A 27,864-nucleotide genomic window follows, 5' to 3' on the forward strand; every position below is an offset into this window, starting at 1 on the left:
TCTATATAGACATATATATGCATATATACACACACATATACATATATATATATACACATAGGCATACATATATACCATGTAATATATCATATAGTATACACATACTATATAATATACTTTAAAGTATACATATACACATGGTTATACTAAGATAATCTCCAAAATTTTTCCCAACTCTAAAAGTCTAAAATACAGAAAACTCACCACTCTTTCAGTTCCTTCAGAGACAATCTGCCCTGCTTCCATTGCTCTGGCTCCCAGATACAGAGAAATTGGCTAATAAGCTGTCGGGTGGTAAAGAGATAGACTATCCCCAGGGATAGCTTTGAGCTTATACTCTCATGAAAAACATCACATGTTCAGAATCTTCCACATCAAAGACTCTGGAGCTGTTATCATCAGACTTTGATCAAGCTTCCCACAGAGTTCATGGCACTGGAGTAGGTGCTATGTAGTTTATAATGATTAGGTTTAGAGGTGGTCCCAGCCCACAGGGACCTAACAAACTAGTGAAGAGGTGACCTAGACAAAAACACAGATAAAACATCACACGATACAATATTTTGTATATGTACTCTATGGATTAAAAATAGACCATCAATAAATATTTCTAAACCTGGGGATTAAATAGATGTTTGGGGATAAATTAAGGGAGTGAAGTAAGGAAGATTTCCTAGAATAAATAAGTTTCAAGAAGCATGATTATAATATAATTGGTACCTACTATCCAAAGCATTTTCTATGAATCATCTTATTCTTCACAATATTCTTTTGAATTGGATACTAATGGAATTATCATTCTCACTATTATCCTGAAACATAAGAGATTGATTTATTTGTTTGTGGTCACACAATCTTGTGTCACACACAATCTGTGGTCACACACAGATCTTGCTGGCAAGATCTGAATCAGGTTTCTTCTGATTTTTATTTCTTCTGCATCATGGAGTAGTGAATGGAGGACTGGACTGGGAAAACATGATTTCAAATTCTGTCATGGGTATTTACTGTGTGACTCTGGGCAAGTCTCTCAGCATCAGTTTCTCACATGAAAAGGAGTTGGATTTGTGGTGTGTAAGGTTCCTCCAGCTCTATATTGATGATGCTACCATAAATTGCTCCCTATCCTGATCACAGGGATATGACTTGTGATGTCCTTTGGCTAAAAGTGGCCAAATTTAAACTGACTCAGTAACTATTACTATCATTTCCAGTGACACCATTTAGTGATACTTACAAGAAATGCAATCTGAGGACTATGAATTAAAGCATAGAAAACTTTAGTTTTCTGATCTTTAAAGACACTGTGTACTGTAGGAGCCAAACATGTGCCAGTTACAAATGTGGTAGGAAAATGAAGTCCAATTTTGAGTTTTACAAATCATTCCCTTTTTAAAAATCTTAAAATTTTGGCTAGGATGTACCTATTATTTTTATCCTTTTATTTCTCAACAATGTCTAGGAAGCACTGTTTTTTCTCTTTACCAAACTTACACTCTTCAAAATCCATATATTAAATAAAATAAAATTCTAAGGACATCTATATAGAAAAGAATTCTATAGGAACACAAAGGGAGATTGGTTTTGGGTCAGCCATCCCAAACACCTCCTCTCATTAGATCTTTTCAGAGGCTAGTACATACTAAGTATTTGTGGTGTGGGGGTGTATAGGATAACATGAGGTCTTTCATGATTTTTTTAATAACTTAACACTTGAAAAGATTTAGGAGGTCTTCTGATACAACTTCCTTCCCAATACACAAAATATTTCCATCACATCCAAACAGATGATCATCCAATATGCTTGAATACTTAAAAAACTAACTACTTTAAAAAGCAGTCCACTGTTGGGGAACTTTATTGTTATAATTTTTTTAATCTATTCATTCAAATAAAGCCAATCTCTATTTGATATAACAAGAGTATCCATCTCTCAAATACATAATTAATGTCCTTATGCCCACTGTTTTCAATCTTATTGAAACACCTGTATTATTCACTTATCCCATTAAATTATCCTTCATCCTTTTAGCTATTAGTGAACTTGTGTTATCTAATCTTTCCTCTGTCACCCTTGCTGAGTGGTTTACATAGTTTATCTTTGCACAATAAACACTATCTAGTACATGACTTTTATAAAAAAACTCTTTCTCTGACACGAATTGGTGAAGATTGCAAATAATTTTCCACAAACCTACATTACTCATTCTTCACTGTGCAAAAACATTCCAATGTGTAGATAATTGTGTGCAGAATTGCAGAAGTGAACATGGACATTCCACAAAGAAGCAATGAAAATGGACACATCATTATGCATTTTATAACCCATCCTCTATCTAAAGTATTTTATTGATAAGTTTGGTTTCCAAAGTAAAACCATCTTGATTTCCAAACTAACTGCATAAAACAGATTGTCTTTGTGGGGAGAATTGACTAAACATTCATTTTATCTTATTATTTCTAATACATATCCTAAACATTTCTCCATGTGCAATTGAGAAACATATAACAGAATCAAAGACTTAGATGACCTTTGAGGTCTAGTTCAACCTATTACTGAGTGAAAACCTATCCTGAGAAATCCCTGGAAAGAGTTCATTTAGTTCTGCTTCAAAACTTCTAATGATAAGAAAAGTTACTGCTGCTTACAGCATCCATTCCTTCCTCTTCTGCCCTTGCACAACTCTACTTATTAGAGATTTTTCCATGGTTGAAATATGTCTCTTGTAACCCTCACTCATTGCTATCAGTTCTATCCCTCTGGGTCCAAAGAAAATAAGTTTAATCTTTCTTCCACAAGACAGGTCTTCAAGTACTTAAAACCAGCTGTCATATTCTCCCCAAGTCTCCTGTCCTGTAGGCTCCACATCCCCAGGAATTTCAACTCCCTTTCATATAGAATAAACTTCCTCATCATTCTGTTCATCCTCCTTTGGACATGTTCCAGTTCGTCCATGCTGAAAGAATAAAGTTCCCTATTATAATGTGTTCTAATCAAAATAGAATCCAGTGGAACTACTATCTCCATTACCCTGGAAACCATGCTTTTACTGACTCAACTAAGGTTGAATCAGCTTTTTATTATCATATTATCACATTGTGAACCATATTAAGCTTGTGATCCAATAAATATCTTGACACTTTTTCACACTAATTATTGTCCAATGTAGTTGCTCCTATCATGTATCTATACTTATGATTTTTAAATTCAAATATAGGACTTTACATTTATCCTCAACTTCATCTTTTTAGATCCCACCTATTATTCTAAATGATCAGAATATTTTTGGCTCCTGATTACCTTCTTCAGTTACTTATTATCTCTCCCAACTTCATATAATCTCGAAAATTGTTAAGCCATCTAGGACTTTATCCAATCAGTTAATAAAAAACGTTCAGTACAAAAGCTCCAAGGAGATATCTTTGTGGTATTTCACTAGCGACTTTCTATCAAAATGACATATTGAACTATTCATTATTGATCCATTCATCCACATCAAGACCATTCTTTGGGTCTTGTCATCCAACTATTTCTACCTCAATATGTAGCCATTCAGCCTGCAATCCTTCATACTATCTCAAAACAATATCATGAGAGACTTTCTCAAATGGCTTGCTAAAAATCTAATTGTGATGTAGTTACATCATTCCCCTACATCTGTCAGTCTAATAACACAATCAAAAAAAAAAAAAATAAAAGGAAGTTGAAGAAGTGATGCCTATGTTTTGATGAATCTATGCTACCATAGTATTCACTACTTTCCTTTCAAAGTGATCACAAAATTTTTAGTAATAGGTCCTTTTAATAATAATAGCCTTTTAAACATATGAATCTTGCCAGGAATTAAAGTCAAGCAGATGAGCATATTGTTGGAAAAATTCTTTTTTCCCTCTTTTTAAAATCAAGATATTCACCTGACACCAATCATTTAGCACCTCTTATGGTCTATATGATTTTTTCAAAGATCACCAGCAATGGCTCAGTAATCATATCTGTAATTTTTACACTATATTTTTATTGAGAGGAAATCATCAAGGTCTAGTGATTTCAACTCAATGATGAAATTTGGGTGTTCTCTTGTTATCTTTTCATTTTGGGGAGTTTGGGTTTCCTCTTAACCATTCTACTCACTACTCCCTGCAATATTCTAAAATGAAGATCATTTTTCTTGTTGAAAAACAAAAGCAAAACTAAATAGAAATTGGGAATTGAATACTTGTGTCTTTCTTTCATTGTCTGATTTTTGAGTCCCGTCCCTTCTCTGATCTTTCCCCTAATAGGTTTTTAATGTTTTTTGTTATCCTTAATATCTATAGATCATATTCTTAAATATGGAAGATATTCTGATTGTTTCATTTCACAGGCAAGAAAATAGATGAAAAGAGAAGTTAAACTGCACATATTAGGTTATTCTGGGCGTTTTCACTTCCAACCTTCTTACAGATTGTGCCAGAACTTTGTTTTCAACCTAGCTACCTGCACATACTTCTATTTCCTTTTACAAAGACAAATGTGGTTTCTTGTGCACAAGAAGTGCATAGTCTCTATGCTTTGCTTTCTTGTAGGATGGTCATGATGATGATGATGATAATGATGATGGTGATGATGATGATGATAAAGATTTATATAGCATTCACTATTTTTCAGGAACTATGCTAGTTATTTTACAATTATTATCTCATTTCATTCTCACAACAAACTTGAGAAGTAGATGCTATTATTATCCCCACTTTACAGATGAGAAAATTGAGGCAAGTAAAGGTCAAAGATCATAATTGTGTCATCCAAATTTTATTTTTAAGATAGTATCTGCCACTTACACAGAATTTTCTTTTAGAATCTTAGATCTATCCTTTCTCTGAGCTCTTTAAAATCTATTCTCCCGAAGTCTGTCAGACTATGAGTTAAAAATCGGCTGGGAAATGAGTAAATAACAGGAAAAGATTCTGACCATAGAAAATTACTATGATGAAAGAGGATATCAAAACACACACTCAAAAAATAATAAAGTCAAAGATTCTACATCCAAAGCCTCCAAGAAAAAATATGAATTTGTCTCAGGACATGAAAGAATGAGTTCAAAAAGGATTTTGAAAATTAAGGAAGAGAAGTAAAGGAAAAATTAGTAAGAGAAATGAGAGTAATACAAGAAAATCTTGAAAAACAAGTCAACAGTTTGATGAAGGAGACACTTGTAAAAAAAATGCTAAAGAAAACACCATTGTAAAAAACAGATTAGGCCAAATATACAGGAGGTACAAAAAATAATGAGGAGAAGAATAACTTAAAAGGTAGAAATGGCCAAATGAAAAGTACAAAAATTCACTGAAGATAAAGTTCCTTAATAAGTAGAATTAGCCAAATGGGATAATACATTGTAAAAAGTATAATTAGACACATAGGAAGGGAGGTTAAAAAACTCACTGAAGAAAAGCATTACTTAGAAATCAGAATTGAGGAAGCTAAGAGATTAATAAGAAATCAAGAAACAATAAAACAAAGTCAAAAGAATGAAAAATAGAAGACAATGTAAAATATCTCATTGTAAAAAAAAAAACTGACCTGGAAAATAGGTCCAGGAGAAATAATTTTTAAATTACTGGACTATCTGAAAGCCATGGTAAAAAAAAAATCCTAGACATCATCTTTCAAAGAATTGTCAAGAAAAACTGCCCTGAAATTCTAAAAGTAGAGGGTAAAATAGAAATCTAAAGAATCCACTAATCACCTCCTGAAAGAGATCCCAAAATGAAGACTCCCAAGAATATTATAGCCAAATTCCAGAGCATCTAGGTCAAAGAGAATATATTGCTAGCAGCCTTGAAGAAAAAAGTCAAGTGTTATGGAGTCACAGTCATGATAACACAATATTTAGCATTTAAGGATCAAAAGGCCTTGAATACAATATTCCAGAAGACAAATGAGCTAGAATTAAAATCCAGAATCACCTACCAAGTAAAACTGAGTATTATTCTTCAGGGGGGATATGGATAATCAATGATTGTTGATGAAAAGAACAGAGTTGAATAGAAAATTTGACTTTCAAATGCCGGACTCTAGAGAAGTAAAATCATAAGAGACTTAATGAAATTGGACTATTTGCATTCCTACTTGTAACTAATAAGAACTGACTCATTACAAGGACATTTAGAGGGAGTAAATATAGGCAGATGGTGTAGGTATTAATTGAATATGAAGCAATGATATCTAAAAAAGATGAAATTAAGGAATGATGGAATGTAGTGGGAGAGAGAGAAAGGAAAGGTAGAATGGGGTAAATTATCACAATCACAAGAAAAAGCTTTTAAAGTAAAGGGGAAAGGAGGGAAGGGGAAGTGAGTAAATCTTACTTTTATCAGAATTGGCTCAAAGGAGTAATAACATGCACACTCAATTGGATATAGATATCTATCTTTTCCCAGGGGAAAACAGGAGGGAATGTGGAGGAGGCAATAGAAGGGAGGGAAAATGGAGGAGGGGAGAGTCAAAAGCAAAACACTTTTGAGGAGGGACAGTGTGAAAAGACAGAGAGAGTAGAATAAACAGTTAGCAAAGGCAATTGTGAAAAAAAAATTGAAACAAGTTTTCTGATAAAGACCTCATTTCTCAAACATATAGTGAACTGACTCAAAATTATAAAAATAAGAGCCATTCCCCAACTGATAAATGATCAAAAATAAGAACAGCTTTCAAATGAAATAATCACAACTATCTACAGCCATATAAAAATGTTCTAACACACTGTTGATTGGAGAAGTGTAAATTAAAACAATTCTGAGGTACTACCTCATACCTATTAGAGTGGCTAAGAAGACAGAAAAGGAAAATGACAAATGGTAGAGAGGAGATGTGAAAAATAAGACATTAATGCACTGTTGGTAGAGTTGTGAACTGATTCTACCATCTGTAGAGAAATTTGGAGCTATGCGTAAAGAGGTATAAAACCATTCATAATGCTTTGACCTAGCAATACCACTACTAGGTCTGTCTCCCAAAAAAAGATAAAAACAAAAAAAGAAACATACTCTATATCCAAAAAAAATACGGCAGCTCTTTTCTGGGGGCAAAGGATTGGAAATTGAGAAGATGTCCACCAATTGGGAAACAGATAAATAAATTATATGTGATTGTGGTAGAATGCTGTTGTGCTATAAGAAACGATGAGCAGGATGTTCTCAAAAGAACTTGGAAAGACTTCCATGAGCTGCTGCAAAGTGAAATGCACTGTGTACAATATTGTGAGATGATCAGCTATGAATGATTCTCATTGATACAATGATCCCAGACAACTCTGAAGGACTTATGATGAAAAATGCCATTTATACCCAGAGAAAGATCTGATGGTATCTGAATACAGACTGAAGCATACTTCTCTTTGTTTTTCTTTGAAAGTTGTTTTGCTTCTAGGTTTTCTATCACAAGAAGACTATTATGGGAATTTTTTGTGACTATGCATGTATAACCCACATCAAATTGTTTGCATTCTCAAATAGGATGAGGAGGAGAAGGGAAAAGAATCTGAAACTCTTCAAAGTTTTAAAAATGAATATTAAAAAGTGTTTTACATGTAACTGGGAAGGAAAATACTAAAATTTTTAAAAGGTAAACTCTCTATCCATAATGAGTTATCCCAGGTCTATGTAGTAAGCCACCTCCTCACACTCAAATAAGAAATGTGTGCATACTAATTTCTAAATTGTGACCAAAATTTTGGTACACACCCTTTTTATTCACTCATTTACTCTTCATACTCTACATCTATTCTTTAGAATCTTCATATCTCTCCTCAAGCTCTCAGTGCTTTCTATTTCCACTCCCATCACCATCACTGATCATGGTTGCTGCTGAATTATCATTATCATAACAAATTGAGAAGATTAAGCATAACAGAACGAACTCCTTTAATTTCTTTCTGTCTTGACATATCCCCATTTGCTTTTGATCAATTTACCTGAGTAAATTTCTCTAGTCATGTTTCTTCTTCCTTACCTCTTCTGAACCACAAGATTTGTGTTTCCATTTGCATCATCAAAAATATTTATTAGAAATACTTGAGGATATAAATCACACAGATCTTGTCATTATAGAACATATAATGTGACTAACAGACAACATAAATTCAATAAGATATGGTGGATCTTTTTTTTCCCCAATTGGAGAAGAAAGAAAATTTAAGGGAGGAAATAAAAGACAAAATAGGACTCTCATTAGCTGTATGACCCTGGAGAAGCAGACTATTCAGCTTTTCTGGGTTTCAGTTTATTCATTTGGAAAGGGGAAAAGTTGGACTAGTCTCCCACCAGTTCTACATTTCTGTAGACCCCTAGGGAAATTACCATAATTATCCTTATTTCCTGACTTCCTGTTTAAAATAGAATTCAGTAACATTTAGATCGCCATTCCTCATAGTTTCATGGGCTGGAAGCCTTCCCCAACACCACTTAATTCTAGTGTCTTTCTTCTGCTAATTATTACTTTTTTATCCTATATGTAGCTTGCTTTGTATATGTTTGTTGTAACTTCTTTAAGAACATGGAATGTCTTTTACTTTTTTTTTTTTTGTATCCCGTGTTTGACACAGTCCCTGGCACATAGTAGGTGCTTAATAAATGTTTATTGATGGATTGTAGGGTCACAAATAAGTGCCCTATTGTTCAGCAAGAGCTACCAGTCTCCGTCTCATTTATTATCTATAAATATCTTTTCTCAGAAAAAGGAAGAAGAATGACATTTCCAGCTTCTTTAACTCTTCATTAACCCTGTTTGGAGAGGTGAGGTTATCCTATTTAGAATAGTCTGGCATCCAGGAATTAATCATCTGAAATGCCATTCTTGAATTTTGAATCACACTCCATTGTCCATAAGTGGCTCCTCCAGTTGGTTTATAACTTCCAAGTATGTGGCTGCAAACATAATCTTGTTAATAAATAACCCCAGCAAGCATTTAGCTGAAAAGCTATTTAGCATCAGCCGGGGTAAGTGACAGAGCAAATTATGATGGAGAACCTCTAATAAAGAACATGAACGATGACTGAGAAGCCAAACTTATCCATAATGAATGTGATGCAATTAGCCGTGTACTGGGATTGTTGTGTTCTCACAATAGGTGCACATGACCAAAAGGCAACATCAGGACAACTTTGCCTTTCCTTGAGTCTATCTGTGTCTTGGTTAGCATGTTAAGCACGTGCTGTATATTTGGCTCACTGCATTATTGATTTTTAAAATGCACCTATCACTGAGCCTCTAGGTCCATGTACAAAGAACAATATACCGTTTAAGTAACACTTATTTTCTATAGGTTGTAATTATAGTTATAAACCTGCCAGTCCTCCCATGGCATTAGAAAAATGTCTGCCCTATACTCCGGCAGCCTCAGGTCCTGATGAGAGAAGAAGAGTCTGTATGTAAGAAGGGCCTGTAAGTGCTCAATAAATCCTATTGATGATGGAGAAATGTAGATCTCAAAGGCCAAACCAAATGTCCTTTTCCCAGAATTCAATCCCAAGGAGCCTGGCGTCATGCTGCTGCTAATCCCAGTTGCATAAGTAATGAGGTAACCAACCAGAAAAGTGCAGTCTGGAGGACTTTATCGATCAGATTTAACGCATGCTACTGGGTCTGAAAGTCGGCAGAAGGGAGACTTTACTACAGAAGTTGTGTGTTATTTGCTGTGAGTGCTGAGAGAAAATTAGACAAAGAATACCTTACTAATAGGCAGAAAATCTAGAATTCAGATCCAGCTTTTTTTCTAAATGGAAGTTTAGAGAGACTGAAACTTGTTGACATCACCCTTGATGTTAGAAATTATATGAGGAATCTCATCTTTCTTATTGCTCAATGGCCAGCCTTTTTATTAAAGCTTTTTATTTTCAAAACATATGTATAGATAATTTTCAACATTCACCCTAGCAAAACCCCGTTCTCCAAATTTTTTTCTCCCTCCCTTCCCTCATCCACTCTGCTAGATGGCAAGTAACCCAATATATGTTAAACATGTTTAACATATATATTTCCACAATTACCATGCTGCACAAGAAAAATAAGCTCAAAAAGGGAAATAATGAGAAAGAAAATACAATGCAAGCAAACAGCAAAAGAGTGAAAATGCTACATTGTGATCCACACTCAATTCCCACAGACTTCTTTCTGCGTGCAGATGGCTCTCTCCATCACAAGTCTATTGGAAAAGAGCCGTGTCCATCAGAACTGATCATCATATATTTGTGTTGTTACTGTGTACAATGATCTTAATCTCTTTGGAATATAAACCCAGTAGAGAACTGCTGGATCAAAGGGTATGCATAGTTTGATAGCTCTTTGGGCATAGTTCCAAATTGCTCTCCAGCTAAATCAGTTTACAATTCCACCAACAATGTATCAGTGTCCCAGTTTTCCTACATCCAACATTCGTCATTATCTTTTCCTGTCATTTTAGCCAGTCTGAGAGGTATGCAGTAGTACCTCAGAGTAGTCTTAATTTGCATTTCTCTGATCACAAGTGATTTAGAACACTTTTTCATATGACTAGAAATGGTTTTAATTTCTTCATCTGAAAATTGTCTGTTCATATCCTTTGACCATTTATCAATGGAGAATGGCATGAATTCTTACAAATTTGAGTCAACTCTCTATATATTTTAGAAATGAGACCTTTATCAGAACCCTTGAATGTAAATTTTCCCCCACTGACCAGTCTTTATCTTGATGTTAACTATAATTTCCCTACAATTCTGATGGCTGAATAGCTGTTTAGATCTGCTCTGATTGGTTTAGCACATTTTCCTCATTTATTAATTAAAAGTTAAATTAAATAATCACTGTTTCCTTCCTTAAATAATCACTAATTCCAAGTCAAGAAAAGCCCAAAATATAACAGATTAGTCTAGAAAGATAACTGGGTGAAATAAGCATCTTTGCTGCCTCCCCATACCCCGTTAACTGTTAGATTCCTTCAAGTCAAACAAAAAGCTCTTTGCAAGTTGTTTTGAAGATGACGAACTGTGTTCATCACCTATCCTAATTTCTGACTGATATTCTTGTATGGCTCCATAAAGGATTTTCCATGACTTTCTTCTCCTACAAAAATCCTTATCCTCACCAAGTAGGCTGTAGTAATAATTACTTGGGGGAATAATGTAAGAGCAATGGCATATGTATGAGTCTAAAGTGAGAGGAAGAAAGGAGGGATGGCATAAGAAGGGCCAGTGATTTTATTAAGATATATGGAGAGATTGCTAAAACTACCTTTTTCTCTGCTTTTCCCTTATTTCCTACTATTTCTAATATAACTTCATTGCTTTGGTCTCCTCTCTTCTTACCTTTTCACTTCTCTCTGCCTTCTTTTCTTTCCTTACCAAAGGAATGAAGAAAAGAAATATATGAGGGAATAAAACAGGAGGTTGGGAAGAGAAGAAGGAAATAAAATCAAAAAGCTTTCAAAATGTTTTCAACATTTAACAAAATTCCCTTTTTCAAAAACAAACCTTTAGAAATTCATGAGATTATTTTCTTCATTTGATATACTCGCTATAGGATGGAAAGATATTATAAGGAATAAGAAAACTACATTAATAAACACTTGTCATAGGTACCACTTTACTAATAAAATAACAAGTGTGGACTTTACCTCAGAGCCAAAACTTCCTTTCCTATTATTTGGGGATGGGAGAATAAAGCAATTGGGATTAAGTGACTTGACCAGGGTGACACAGCTAGCAAATGTTAAATATCTGAGCTCGGATTTGAACTCAGGTCCTCCTGACTCTAGGGCTGGTGCTCTATTTACCGTGCCACTTAGCTGTACCCTGTTATTTTTTAAACCAAATCTCACCAGTTATTTCCCCCCAAATGTTAAAAGCTGGTTAAGAATATATCTATCTAATGAATCTAGAATAAGGAGGAAGGTAGATTGGAGGGGAAGGGGGGAAAATCTTTGTATCCAATATGTATGATAAGGATTTGGTATCCAAGATATGTAAGCAATTAACAGTTAACATCACACTGCTGACTTAGGTTAAACTTAAAGTCCTCTAAAATCTTCAGATCTTTTTCAGAACAAATCTGATCTCTAACCATATCTTACCTATCATGATGATCAAGGTGATCTTTTTTTACCTAAATATGCCTTCATATTTACTCCATATAATTTTCATCTTATCTGAGTCAACCCAATGGCCCTGACAAGATCCTTTGGGATGCTGACTATAGTACACTGTTAGCTACCCATTCTAGCTTTGTATCATCTGAAAATCTGATAAGCATGCAATCAACACCTTTATCCAAGTTATTAATAAAAATAATAAATAGGGGGTGATTTGGAGTCAGGTAGGAAAGCTACATATGGAAGTTTTAGGATAAATATTAGACCCTTTACATAATTAGGTCCCATTTTATATTCTTTAGATTTTTTTTTCATTAATTTCTTCAATATTCTTGATTTTTAGTTCTTCCAAATTAATTGTGTTATTTTTTCTAGCTCAATAAAATAATGTTTGATAGTTTAATTGTAATGGCATTGAATAAGTAGATTAGTTTAGGTGTAATTGTCTTTTTTATTATATTGGCTCAGTCTACCCATGAACAATTAATATTTCTCAAATTATTTAAATTTAACTTTATTTGTATAAAATATTTTATAGTTACGTTCTTGGCTTTGTCATAGCAAAACTTCTGATTATTTTATGTTGTCTACAAGTATTTTAAATGAAATATCTCTATCTCTTTTTGCAGGGCTTCATTGATGATATATATAAATGTTGGTGATTTATATGGATTTAATTTATATCTTGCTACTTTGCTAATTTTGATTGCTTTGATTGATTTGTACTTGAATTTCCTAATTTCAGTTGCTTTTCCAAACAAATCATCGTACCATCTCAAAAAGAGATAGTTTTATTTCCTCATTGTCCATTCTGATTCTGAATTTTTTTCTTTTTTTATTGTTAATGCTAGCATTTCTAGTACAATATTGAATAACACTGGTGATGGTGGACATCCTTGTTTCATTTATGATCTTTTGGGGAAGGCTTCTAGCTTATCCCTGTTAGATGTTGGTAGATGGTACTTATAATTTTAAGGAAAAACCTATTTGTATCTTTGCTTTCAAGTGTTTTTAATAAGAATGAGTGCCTTATTTTGCCAAAATCTTTTTATCCATCTATTGATGTAATCAATTTTTGGCTGCTTTTGTTACATAATCAATTATGTTAATAGTTTTTCTTATATTGAACCAGACTCATATTCCTGGTATAAACCACACTCAGTTACAATGTATAATCTTCATGATATATTGTTATGGCCTCCTAGCTAGTATTATATTTAGGATTTTGGCATCAATACTCATTAGTGAAAATGGTCTATAATTTTCTTTCTCCGTTTTTGCTCTTCCTGGTTTAGTTTTCAGCACAATGTTTTTCTTATGAAAGGGATTTGGTAGGATTCCTTCTTTTCCTGTTATTCCAAATAATTTATCTAATATTGAAATTACTTGACAATTAAATGTTTGGTAGAATTTACTTGTAAATCCATCTGGTCCTGATGCTTTTTTCTTAGGAACCTCATTTATGATCTGTTCAATTTCTTTTTCTAAAATGGGTTTATTTAGAAATTCTATTTCCTCTTCTGTTAATCTGTTAATTCTATTTCCTCTTCTGTAATATGGGCAGTTTTATATATTTATATTTTTAAACATTTATAAGCATTATATTCTTATAAGTACTATATATAAGCAGATTTGGGCAAAATAGCTTATAATAATTGCTTTAATTTTAGTGGTGTATTTATCCTTTTCATTTTTTACATAAATGATGTTGGTTTTCTTCTCTCTCTTTTAAAAATCATATTAACCAATAGCTTATCTATTTTGTTGGGGTTTTTTTTTTATAAAACCATATACTGGTGTTATTTGTTAATTTAATTATTTCCTTCAATTCAATTCTGTTAATCCTATCTTTAATTTTCTGAATTTCCAATTTGGTTATTCAGGAGAGATTCTCCATTGGACACTCTTGTTGCTGAATATCTTCTTGACTCACTGTTTCAACTCCTACTGACATGAGCAGGCTGGTTACCCAAAGGCAGTTGATTACTTCTTGTAACAGGATTCTAGGAAGGGGGATAACTCATAGTAGTTGTAGTTGGGGATTCTAGATTACTTAGAAGTAATTACTATAACTTAGAAGCCCCCATCTGGTGTACCCCCCCTCAATATAGAGCTACAAGTTAGCAACAAAGGATATTTATTGAAAAGGTATAGCAAGGACAAAAGTCATGAAAACACACACACACACACACACACACACACACACACACCAATCAAACTAAGGCACAATCTCTTTTATCTTGCATAGACTCAGTACCTATGGAGAGTGGGCTCAAACTTCCTGAAAGTTGGAAAAAAAACTATTAACCCACAACCTGGGGGAGGGGCAGAAATACATATATATATATATATATATATATATATATATATATATATATATAGTATGTATGTGTGTATAATATATATACACATAATACACACACACACACACACACACACAAACCCAGCATCATGAATTCATGGATACATGGTAGTCATTGAAGGGAAGAGATCTCAAACAAAGTCCCACATATCAAGCCCTTCTCACTTGAAACGAGTCAGGGAGGAAGGCAAGAGACCATTTGCTCAAATGTTTTACATGTACCCTTAGTTCACTCCTTAGCCAACTAAAAGCCTATCACTACAATGCTAATCCCTTAATCCCTCATATCTAGAAATGGATTTATCAAGTCTCCATGTTTTGAATTGGAAGCAAACAGGGAACATTGAACATACTAAATATAACCTAGCAGGATGTACACATCTCCTATGCACTATGTAGTAGATCTTCATCAGTTAGTTCCCCACTACAAATATAAAGTCATTCTTTAAAGAGAAAATAATTAAGACTTTACCTTCTCTCTGATGTCAGTTTTCATCATGCCATTTGTCCCAAGTAAAGGTCCAATGTCTTCAATCCTATTTTTTTTTCTAATATAACTTTAAAACTTTTGTTGTTTTTTTTTCTTAACTTCCTGTATGAGGATCTGCTCATTTTGATCTTCAGTATTTCTGACACTATTTTTATAGGACCATGCCATAGTGTTATATTCATCTTCTGCTACCTGGTCTTACTTCCATATTTTATATATTTATTTTTAATATCCAAATTATTTGGTGACTTCCCTATGCATTCACATCAGTCTCATCAGACAATTTCTCTTTTTCCTCCTCACTGAAATTGTTTTCCTTTATGTCTTTATAGTTTCATTATTGAACGTCCCCCATCCTTCCTACACTGGCAAACTTTTCTATTTTTCCTCTGAACCTTTGAAATATGCTTTTCCAAAATCTGTGATTTGTGTCAGACTATGCTACATCTTCCCCGCTCCATCAAAAACTATAGAAAGGAGTAGTCAACTCCCCTACCCCCAAAGTTCCCACCACTTCATTCCAGAAATCACTTCCTCCCTATTATTAAGAATCAGTTTCAAATTTCCCCTTCTTGGCTTCTCTACCTTTTGAAGGATGGAATCCTTATAAGGCAGAACAAGGAGGTATAAGTTAATCAGATTTTGGCAGAAAGGGAACTCCAACAGTAGTTTGAATTTTTTTAAGTCTCCCATTACTGCTTTGTTATGCTTCCATACCAGGAATATGATTTGTTTCTCCCCCTCTTCATGTATTCCCTCTTTCTGTCCAATGGCAAAATTTGAACTTCACCTAAGTATTTCACTCAGGTTCCTGCATTTTCTTGCATGGATATACCTTCTCAATATATATTATTAACCACCAAGCCTCTTTGAGATAGTTTCCCTTTATTTTTTTGATCTCCTTTTTCCTTTCCCTTTACTTTCTTCCTTCTATATTCGATATCTATCTTTCTATCCATCAACTATATTTAGAATCTATATCAATCTTTTTCATCTATCACCTGTTTTTTTCTGAATCATCTTTTTTAGGGTCATTCTTTGAGTTATGAAGACAGGGGTCATATCCTGCCATATTTATGTATTTATTTAGGAAGTTTTAGGATTGTTATTTTAAAAAAATTCTTAGAGCATAAAGATTACCAGCCCTAAGCCAAAATCTATTACAATTATGTTGTTGTGAAGATATTTTAGAAAGAACAAATGGTGAACCATATGGTAAAGGTATAGCTGCTGCTACTATATCTCTCCTTATAGTCTATGGTCAAAAGCATCAGAATTATTCCGAAAAGAAAGGTCAATGAATTCTTTATATGTCTTTGCTTCAGTAGGGGGTGGGGTAGAGCTGCTCCTGTGAGGTCCTTCTTTAAGCCTCTCCACAGTTTCAGAGTTGGCTTGTGGTCTAGGCAATCAGCTATCTCATATAATTCCAACTATTCAACCCAGGGCCAGCTGAGGCAATCAATCATGGATATAGACTTCCCACCAAACAAAATCGACTTCTGTTGTATAAGAACCTACTCCAATTTGCTGATTCCTTGTAGAGTTTTGTTTTTGGAGTAATAAAGTATTCCTGATGTTGAATTGTTATAATTGACTAAATAAAGTCAAGTCTAATCTTTGTTGGAGGAAGAGGGATTTATATCTAAAACCATCTTTTGTAAAGCTTTTTGGAAATAGCTTTTTCACTAAGTTTCATCTAGGTATTCACAAGTGATGGAAGATTTATAAATCAGTTCATCTTTGCTAGTCTCCTGAATTGGTACACACTATGACAAATATTAGTTGTGTGAACATAGGCATTTAATTTAGCTCTGTTTGATCCCCTAGGCAATTTTTTGTGGATATAAATTACAGAGAAGTTGCCGATCTCCTTCAGTGGAGGCAATTCTTAGATTTGTACCACTAAAATCATAGGTCTTCAATATACATATGCATGCATAATTACACACATTATCTAGTACTTAGTAGGATTACCCATTTTTTTCCCTTTTAGATTCAAACTTAAATTTTAAAATTGATACTAAAGAAATATTGTGTCATTTTTTTGGTAGTTAATACTATATTACTGCTAGTCAAGGAGCAGTCTGGATAAATACAAATCATCATCATAAAGATGTCCACAAAGTATAAATTTATGGTCACAGTGTTCCATGAAATATATAAAAACCAAGCAAATTGGTACTGTTGGGTTTCTTTGGGGATGACACAGCAGAAAATAGGACAGAGGGTACTAAAAATCATATTACTCTCAGACTGTCTATAAACAGAAATGATTAGTGTTCTTAATGAGTATTTTTTGTCAAATGGCCAACAAATTGATGCACATCAGAAGGAACTGAATTATACCCATCATTCCAGTTAAGAACCCCACAAAAAGGCAGGTAGCAGCATATGGAAAGAAATGCATTCTGTGAAGATCAGCACAAATTCCAAGACCAACCCTTCCCTTAGCCAGCTACAGAGCCAAGAGTCAGCTTCTTCCACCTCCTGAATTCAACCTACTCCTCATACCCCACACAGATTTAGCCCTTTCCCTCTCTCTCTCCTTTTTCTCCTTCTCCTTCTCCTTTTCCCTCTCCTTTTCCTTTTTCCTTTTTCTCTCCTTTCTTTTACTCTGCCTCTCTTTCTTTCCTTCTTTTTCTCTCTTTCATACACACACACATTCTGTGTGTGTCTATTTCATTCATTCAAAAATCTCTTCTTGCTCTATCACAAAACACCACCACCTAATGACTGGAAGGTGTTGCCATGCCAAATCTATACTTTCCTGATATTCTGGAATAGCCTGGAGTGATAAACACTCATAGACAGCTGTGAGCGTGGTGTCTGCTCTATACAGCTGTCTGTCTTCACTTGAGATCCTCCACTATAACATCTATATTAACTTTTTTTATCTAAATGATGCCAGAAATACTTGCAGACAAATGGAAGAAGTATTCATAGGTCCTCCACAGAGGATGATGGGATTTTTTCATTATGTATGCAAAACCTATAAGAAAGATCTCTTCATGGGAGTCAACCTCATCTTTCTTTGCATCAAGAGTGAGCTAACCAAGTGCCATGAAAACAATTGCAGGCCAGCAAGAATTTAAATTGAAATATAGTAGTTCTATGAGGCACTTCACAAAGTTATCTAAACTAAGTATATATCAACCTGGACTTTAATGTGAAGGCTTAAATAAAACAAGGCAAGAAAAATACATAAATTGGGAGAGAGAATTAGAATCAAGAAATGAAGGAATTAAAAAGCAATTTTAGCATTTACCATATGCTGGACACATAGTCACACAAAAATAACACACACCAAAAAAAAGACACAAATGCCTTCAAAGAGTTCATATTCCAATAGGGGTAGGGTATATGGAAAATTTCAGCTATAAGTCAGATGAAAAGTCCCCATGATTCTTCAGACACAGCAACAAAATGGATGGTAATGAATCTCCTTTCATGTTATTTATATTTATGAATCCATATCTACTTCTGATGCTGAATTTTTTAACTGTGCCAAAGTTTCCACTTCAGTGGAAAGAATTTTTTTTCAAGACCTTTAGTAGCTGTAAATTGAGGACCTGTGATACTCAATGAAGCAATTAGCAGGTGGAATCTCCATAAGAACTGATCCCTTGGATAATGGATTAGATAAGGGACTGGATGCAGAGGGCCAGAGGGATCAGGATAGTACTATATTCCCAGAGCTTCTGGCTTATTTGTCCATGGGATAGCAGTTAGTAATTGGTGTTGGTTAGGGGAAGGATAGAGGATGAATTCTCTATAAGATTAATCCCTTTTATAAAGGCCATGGAAGCTAGGCTGGAAGCAAAGCCAGTGGCTAATATAATATTATTTTATATAACATTATAATTATTATTATATATTATATATATATAATAACATAATTATTATAATAACACAACGTATAATAACAAAATAACATTTTATTATATTATAACAGTATAATATGCTATTCAGTCTGACAGGAGGGATAGGTTGAAGTAGAAGATGGTAGCAGCAGTTTTTATTTATCCAGCAGCGACCATGTTTTGTTTCTCCTTCAGAGAGCCTTGTGGTCAAAAGCTCATCAGAAGACTAACCTCTTTACACCATGAATACTTTCAAGAAAGAAGCAAACAGATTTGGTCATCAGGAACATTGAACCTCACAAAGAAAGACAGAGAGACAGAGAGGCAGAAACAAAAAGAAACAGGCAAAGAGAAGTATACTACATCTTCTGAGAAAGGAAAAAATTATTATTGTATGTTTTCATATTATCTCCCTTTAGAATGAGCTTTTGGAAAGTAACATTTTTAATTCATGAGGACAAGGGTGAAAACCAATGAAAAATTACAAAGAATGATATAGATGAGAAGACAATATCTGTAATACGACTTGTTTAAATAAGCTGTCAGTGTTTTTAAAATGATAAATGACCAAAAGTAAAGGATATTGAAATTGATTATTCCCTTTTCTTAGACCAACCAGGCCAAAAAGTTTTTATAAGGATGATGTTGATAAAAAAAAAAAAAGTTGGTCTTAGCTTAAAGCAATCTGTAATTGTTGAAAAAAAAGTTCTATCACTGTTGATTGGAAAAATGCAATTTAAAACATTTCTGAGCTATCTCCTTATATCTATCAGATTAGTTAATATGACAGAAAAGGAAAATGATAAACACTAGAGGAAATGTGAAAAAACTGGAAAACTAATGCATTGTTGCTGGAGTTAAAAACTGATCCAACCATTCTGGAAAGCAGGTTGAAACTGAATCCAAAAGGTTAAGAAAATGACTTCAGGGCTGGTGTTCTATCCACTGTGCCAACTAGCTGCCCCCCCCAATATTTCTTTAGATTTGCTAGCATTTTAGACAAAATGATAGCAAAAATTACTACTAATATGCTAATATTACTTTAAAATTTTTAATGTTTGTTTAAATGTTTGTAAAGTAGCATCATTATTATAAGCCTATTGCCTCACAAAACATGGAAAAGCAAATGAGGGTAAAATGAGTCATTAGAAAATTTGGTATGAGAGCCATAAATGTTATAAATCTTGAGATATTTGTAGAAGAAACTGGGAGAACAAATCAACATGAAATGGGACAGATGTGCTGGCATTTCTAGTCTATCAACAATGAAGGGACTGGTAACAAAATGGATAAGAAAACCAGGATCCAAAAAGATCTTAATAAACTAGATTACTAGATTGAATCCAATTAGATGAAATTCTATCATGAAAAATGTAAAAGTCTTGTGCTTGAGTATAAAAAAGAAATCAACTTCACAAGTTAAAGATGGAACAGGTATGCCCACAAGATTAGATTTCAATTATTCTTTTTAAAAAATTGTTTATGAGTTTTAGTGTGCTATCAGCTCAATGTAAGTCAAGAATATGATGTGGCTGCCAATTTTACTGTTGGTCAATCATTTTTAATCACTTTCAAACCTTTGTGACCTCACTTGGAGTTTTTTCATCAGAATGGTTGGCCATTTCTTTCTCTAGCTCATTTACAGATGAAAAAACTGAGGCAAAGGGGGTTGAGTGACTTGCCTAGAATCACATAGCTAATAAGTATCTGAGACTGGATTTGAAATCAGGAAGATGATTCTTGCTGACTCCAGGCCTAGAACTCTAATCCATTACACCACCTCACTGTCCTGCTGCTAATTAAGGAAATACAATGTTGGGCTGCAGGGGGAGAGGTGGGCAGAACTAGGGAGGTGATGGTACACTGCCCTCATCAGACCTCACCTAGAGTCTTGTCTGTAGTTCTAAGTACCAATTTAAAGTATTAAGAAGCTAGAGAATATAGAGATGAAGGCCCTTGTGTTTATGTCATTTCAAAATCAGTTGAAAGAACTTGGGATTTTGGAACTTGGGACTTTGTTTGGACAATCCATTCATTGCCAGAGTTAGGAAATAAAAAGAATGTTTCACAAAAGAATTCAAAAGAATTTTTTAAAATGGAGTTATTTCCTTAATCAATCAACAGCGGTTCCAAAAACAAAAAAACAAAGCAAACCATAGATGATGAAGGAAAAGAAAAGCAAGATCTGAAGCCAACTTACTAATCCTTCTGGGACTTTTTAAGGAGTTACCTCTCAGTAATTGGAAATTATCAAGAGATGAAATATTTCTTTCCTTTTAAATTCACATATGCTGCCCAGAAGACCCTCAGGCTTCCTGTAATTTTTATTAAGAATTCCAGATATTCAGGCAATAATTTTCAGATACCATGACTCCTGTTAACACCATGAGGTCTGGAATTTGTACTCCAGATGATTGATCCTGAATTTACTTTTTATAGACATAGCACTCCTTAAATTTTGAACTACAAATTATATTTAGAAGAAACAAAATTGATAGGCTTAAGATAGCAACTAAAAATTAATTGAAATTAAATTTCAGAATCACTGACTTGAAATGGAAAATAAGCAGTTATATTAATGAGGAGATGTTCTTTTGCTTTTATTAATTTTAAGACATAAAATTTTCATTTTTAGGAGATTGATTGAATTTGCCTGAAAAAATTATTTAATGTTTACCCCTGGAGGGTAAAGTGTTAAACTAGATGTTCTTTAAAACTTCTTCTAACTCTAAATCCTATGATGTCCTGATTACCCCGCTACATTCTGAATTAACAAGATGTGGTACAGCCCATTGGTTTGGAATAAGTAAGTGGTACAGGGAATAATGCACTGGATTTGGTGTTAAGAAAACTTGAGATCAAATCTGGCCTCATTTCCTTACTAACTTTGTGACCCTGAACAAGTAATTTACCTCTGTATGCCTCAATTTCCTCCTATAAAATGAGGACAAAAATAGTAGCTATGCCCCAGGTTATTCTGAAGATCAATGAGATAATATGTGTAAAGTGCTTAGCAGAGTGTCTGGTCCACAAAAGTCAATTAATAAATACTTGTTTTAATTTTTTTAAAGGTTATTATTGGAGAAGACCTGAATGGTTTCCGCCCTGGTGCCAGCTGTGTTCCCAATGGCATGCCACTTTAAGGATATAACTTCTCAGGGCCCCCTTTTCCTTATTGTTCAGTTATTTCAGCCATGTCTGACTCTTCTGTGAGGTTGTGAGATTTTCTTGGCAGATACTGGAGTAATTTGCCATTTCCTTCTCCAGCTCATTTTACAGATGAGAAAACTGAGATAAAGTTCAATGACTTGTCCAGAGTCACACAGTTATGAAGTGTCTGAGGTTGGATATGAACTCAGGAAGATGAATCTTCCTGACTTTAGGCCAGGTGCGCTATCTACTGAGCCATCTAGCTGCCCTCAGTGCCCCCAAGCAACTATAAATTGCATATTCTAAATATAAATATATATATATATATATATGTGTGTATGTATAGTATTTATGTTATAATGTAGGTATATGTAAATAAGTATAGAATATAATATGCAGACAAATTACCATCATGCTTCAGTGTAAAGATTTTCCACAATGGAAGTTCAGTAAGGTTGGTAAAAATGTGCAGATCAGACCACAAAACAAACAGACAATTCTGTACCACCACTCTCTCTTTGCAATTCTGACATATCCTTCCCAGAATAGACTAAAAATATCATGTTGCTTTAACAGTAACCTTTAAATCATTCTAAACTTCCCAATGAGCAATAAAAACCTAATGTTAAATGCAGGTCAGAATCAATCTGCTACCTCTGAGGAAAGCACATGGTCTTTTATCGTACTGTCAATCGTCAGTTTGGGCTCACAAATAGATTTTATTTTACAGAGATCTTTGTTGCACTGAACTTCAAACAGTAATAACAAACATGTGATAGTGTTAATTTAGAAATAAAAATATTAAGTAATGTGGTTGAGGGGATTCTGATGCAATACAGTAATCATACAGTACTGCCTTTTACACCAAGTCCTTCCTGATCAGCCAGTTAATCCTCTCATTGTCCCAAATTAATATGCTATTATTTTGTATTTACTTCTCTGTGTAAATGTTGTTGCCCCATAGTAGAATATAAGCTTCTTGAGGGTAGAAATTATTTCATTTTTGTCATTGTATACTTAGCACATAGTAAAGCTATCTGTTGTATTTGAGTTATTTTTTTTTCAGTCATGTCTGACTCTTTGTGACGCCATTTGGGGAAATTCTTGGCAAAGATACTGGAATTGTTATTTTCTTTTCCAATTCATTTTATAGATGAAGCTAACAAAGTAAAGGAACTTATCCAGGAATTGTCTGAAGCCAAATTCGAACTCAAGAAAATGATTTTCTGATTCCAAGGCACTCCATGCATGATGACATCTCCTCACTGCCCCTAGTAAGGCACATAGTCACTCATAAATGCTTCTTGAATTGAATTGAAGCAAATCAAAGAAGAATTTTGGATATTCAATTGAATATTTTTGGCATGCACAATTATTTCCTACCTAGTCCATTAAGGTGTTTCCCTGTTTATCTACTCCCCAAAAAAGAAAAACCTTTTTTTTAGAACACACCTTTAATGAAAAGATATTATTTATTTTTTATTGGCATATCAAACCGTGGCTATTTTCATAAGCATGTGCTGGAATCAGTTATTGCTGAGAAATGCAGTCATTCATTCCATTTCTGCTCCTGAGTTGTGTGAATTCATGGTTACCTAGAAGGAGCCAGATTGCTCAGGCACTTTTGAAACTATGAATATGGGCAAGTCACTTGATGCCTGTTTGCCTCCATTTCCTCAAATGAGATCATAGCATCCATCTCCTAGAATTGTTGTGAAGATCAGATGAGATAAACTTTGAAAACACTTAGCACAGTACCTAGCACATAGTAGGTATAAATACTTGTTATCTTTGACTAGGATCTACCTGCCTCCTACTGAGCTGACATAGCTATCCACCATGACTTTTACATCCATTTTTCCTTCACATCTGGTTTTACCATGTACATAAACATATTCTCTGCTTATTTAGGTAACATCTCGGTGAAGACAAATGATCAAAAAACAAAACATTAAATTAAGTAGTTTAACTTGGTTCTACACAAAAGCTATATCAGTTTAAATGACTTTTACACTAAGTAAACTGGCTGTTCCATCATCTTATAAAGACAATTGGACATTTTAAAGATTACTCTGTAGTTAAAATGTTTACAAAGTGATATCTTGAAAAAATTTTGATCAGAAGAAAGAGGGGAGATTTTCAACAAGTCAACAAGTCAACAAACATCTCTACTTACAAATGGCTTGCATTCTTATAGGAGATAAATATATTCTAAATAAATATTAAAATAAAATACTACTTGGCTTAAAAAGGATAGTTTCAAGAGGCCATTAGCAACTAAGGAGACTTTATGAAGACAGACTTTATGAACAAGATAGAGTTTAAGCTGTATATTGAAGAAAGAGGTATTACTTTCCAGTGGATCAAAGAAATCCATTCTTTTTCCAAGCCTGTGCTCTGTGTGTGTGAGTGTCTGTGTGTGTGTGTATTTGTATGTGTGGGGGGGAGGAAGGTCAGAAGTCAAATCTGATCTTCTAACCTTAAAATGAAAGATAAAGGAAAACAGAAACACCCAAAAAGAAACACCCAGAAACACTCTAGAAACAGAGAAATACCCCACAAAGAAATACACAGGGATACCTCACAAACACAAACACACAGAGACACCCCAAAAAGAAACATAAACACTCCCTGAAGCACATTTCTAGCTTCAATTCTAGAGAAATCTCCCAGAAAATCATTATAGAAAGTAGAATTCCCTTCCAAGTTCCCCAGATGCTGACAGAGAAGTTTCTAGCCTCTTACGTCTTTTGCTGTCATCTATCAAGCTTTGTTTGGAAGCTAGGGGTAAGATACAGGGAAAGCACAGAACCTCAAAGTTGGAAGGAACCCCAATTGCCAACTCGTCCAACTCACTAAAGAACCTGTCTAACTCTCTTGATAAGACATCATCTGCTTCTTCTTGGAGATCTAGAAAGAGGAAAGTCCCTTGTACTTCCTAAGGACACCCCTTCTACTTTTGGATAAGTCTACTTGACAGAGAGAATGCAGAAAAGGGATCTGAAAATGTGGCTTTGCCAGCTGGATCAACTGTCAGCAAAATTATGTGTTTGTTGTCTATGCCTCTGGGAACATGACATCTGTTTGCCCACAGTGTAGTGACTAGAGTGTGGGGCCTGGGGCTATTGGAGCTGCCAGCCCCAAGTCTCTCCCCAGTCCAGCCCATGTCCTACTAAGCTGCCAGAGTGACCTTCCTAAAGCTCAGATCTGACCATGTCAGACAACCCACCCATTATCCACCTATCCCCAACACACTTATACTCTCAATAAACTCCAGTAGCTCCTATCACCTTAAATATCAAATATTTAACCTTCTGCTTGACATTCAAAACCCCTCCTAACCAGTCCCAATATTTTTTAGTCTTCTTACAAATTATACCCCCACTCCCATCTTTCACATAGTCTTTGATCCAGAGACACTGCCTTCTTGCTGTGCCTTGAGCAAGCTCATCTTCAATCCCAAATCATTTTCACTTATTGTACCCTCCCAGCCCTTAGTCAGTGCTTTCCTTCCTCAACTCTCCTTCCAGCTTTCCCAGCTTCTTTCAAGTCTCAGATAAAATTCCACCTTTTACAGAAAGCCTTTCCTGGTTCCTCTTAATTCTAATGTCTTTCTGCTGTTGATCATTTCCAAATTAGATTGTATTTAGCTTATTTATGTTAATTATTTCATGTCATCTCTATTAGTCTGGAATTTCTCGAAAAGCAGTGACTATCTTTTGCCTTTCTTTCTGTCCATGGAGCTTAGCACAGTACCTGGCGTATAGTAAATGTTTAATAAACATTCATTTACTGATTGAGAAAAATCTGGATTCAAATTCTGCTTTTGTAACTTGATAGTTGTGATTCCCTGGGCAAGACACTTAATTTCTCTGATTCTTAGTTTCCTTCTCTGTAAGATAAGAAAGTTAGATTAAATGGCCTCTAAGATTCATTCTGACACTAACTCTGACCCTTCTCTGCATCCTGGGATCCTCATATTATCTTCCCTCCACTGTTTTCCTCCATCAAAACCTTGTTGCTATTGTTCAAATTTGCTATCACCCCGCTTAAAGTGTTCCTTGGCAAAAGTCCTGGAGTGGCTTGCCATTTCCTTCTCCAATTCATTTTACAATTGAGGAAACTGAGTCAAACAGGGTTAAGTGACTTTCCTAGAGTCATACAGCTGTTAAGTATCTAAGATCAGATTTGAACTCAGGAAACTTGGTCTTCCTGACTTCAGACCTGGCCCTCTATCCATTGTACCATATAGCTGCCCAAAATCTCCTATTCGATAAGTCACACTAAAAGGTAATTGATTGATAATTGCTTATCCCCTACCCCACAAAGATTTTTGCATTTTAAGAAGTATTAGCCACTTAAGCTAAAGGAACATGATCTATACAAATTCAGATACCCATTAGTAGGAAATGAATTTTTTATTTTCTCATGGCACCCTTCTAGGAGTCTTAGAACAATAGCACTAATTAGCTCTCATTTCTAAGGGCCCATATTACTTTAAGCAACAATTCTTTGAATGAAATAGTATATATAAAATATCATATAGCATTATGGGTCAATGGAATGTGGAAAGATTGCTTACCATTCTAATTTCAAACATCTTTCTGGACTTTCTAAAGTCACATGGATTTTATTCTTCTTTCCTTTCCCTCTCTTTTCTCCATAGAGATGGCAAAAGCTTTAATAATCCCAGAGGAGGGGAGCCATAATGTTTAAACAATAGGCATAATTTTTTAATATGCCTTTTCTCTGAATGTCACATGTGTTTACCATTGTTCATCTAGTGAAACTAAAACCCCCTTCTGAGTCTTATACACAACATATGAAAACTTAGCCTACTTTTAAAAAATGTTAACAAAAGCAGATTCGCTTCTGCAGAAGAAAAAGGAACAATTCCCCTGCCAGTGTGCCAACTGGAGAGTTGTTCTGGGGTCAGCACCAATCCATGGGTTTACATTTTTAGGGAGTATCCACCCAACAGCTGTGTTTCAATCATCTTTAAAGCAATACTGCCTCCCACCCCCTCCACCCTAAGTTCCTGAATTGTAATCAAAAGAACACAAAATTGAATATGCAATGAAATATACATTATGCTCCATTGTGGAAATGCCTAATTACTGTACTATACATGCTAGGCCGGAGATTGACTGAAGGCAAGAGAATGAGACAGAGTTGAGGCTATTTCTGGGCTAAATCCAGCCAGCCAGCGAATGGTAAAGACCTTATCTTGTACCAAGGACAAGACTATGGAATACAGAAATGCATAAGGGCACAGAAAAGATGGATTAAAGTTTATATTGAAAGAGATAGCCTTCCAACTACGTTTCTGACCCTCTGGCCTTTGCCATCATTGACTCAATTGTCTTCTCACCCTGGAACTTCCCTCTTCATCTGAGAATTTCTCATCCTGGAACAACATTCTATTATACTAGTCCAGTTTTGAAGTGATATTCTCTTTCTTTATTTGTTATCCTCTCCCTTTAGAAATAGAAGCTTTAGAAATGAGGAGGTTTTCCTTCTTTTGGCTACATATATGTGTTATCTTCTCCCTTTGGAGTGGAAGCTACCTGACGGCAGCCTTTTATTGGCTAGACAGGTATTTGTATCCCCCGTGTTTAGTACAATGCCTGGCATATGGTAAGTGAGTCTTACTATAAATGTTTATTCTTTTGCCTTGACTTCTTGAGTATGTTAAGTACTTTTCAGGAGAGATCAATTAGGAGATCAAGCTAGTTTTGCTATCCTCAGGGAGGGGCAATTCTAGGATATAATAAAGGAAATACTTAACACTCTTTTCTCCTAAAACAGAAAAACTTTCTACAAAGAGCTCAAGGATTATTTGTTAGAAGGTACTAAATACACTAACTGCAAAGTAAGTCTATTATGTATCTTTTTAAA

The sequence above is a fragment of the Sarcophilus harrisii genome, chromosome 5 (genome assembly GCF_902635505.1).
Source record: "Sarcophilus harrisii chromosome 5, mSarHar1.11, whole genome shotgun sequence".
NCBI classification, from domain to species: Eukaryota; Metazoa; Chordata; class Mammalia; order Dasyuromorphia; family Dasyuridae; genus Sarcophilus; species Sarcophilus harrisii.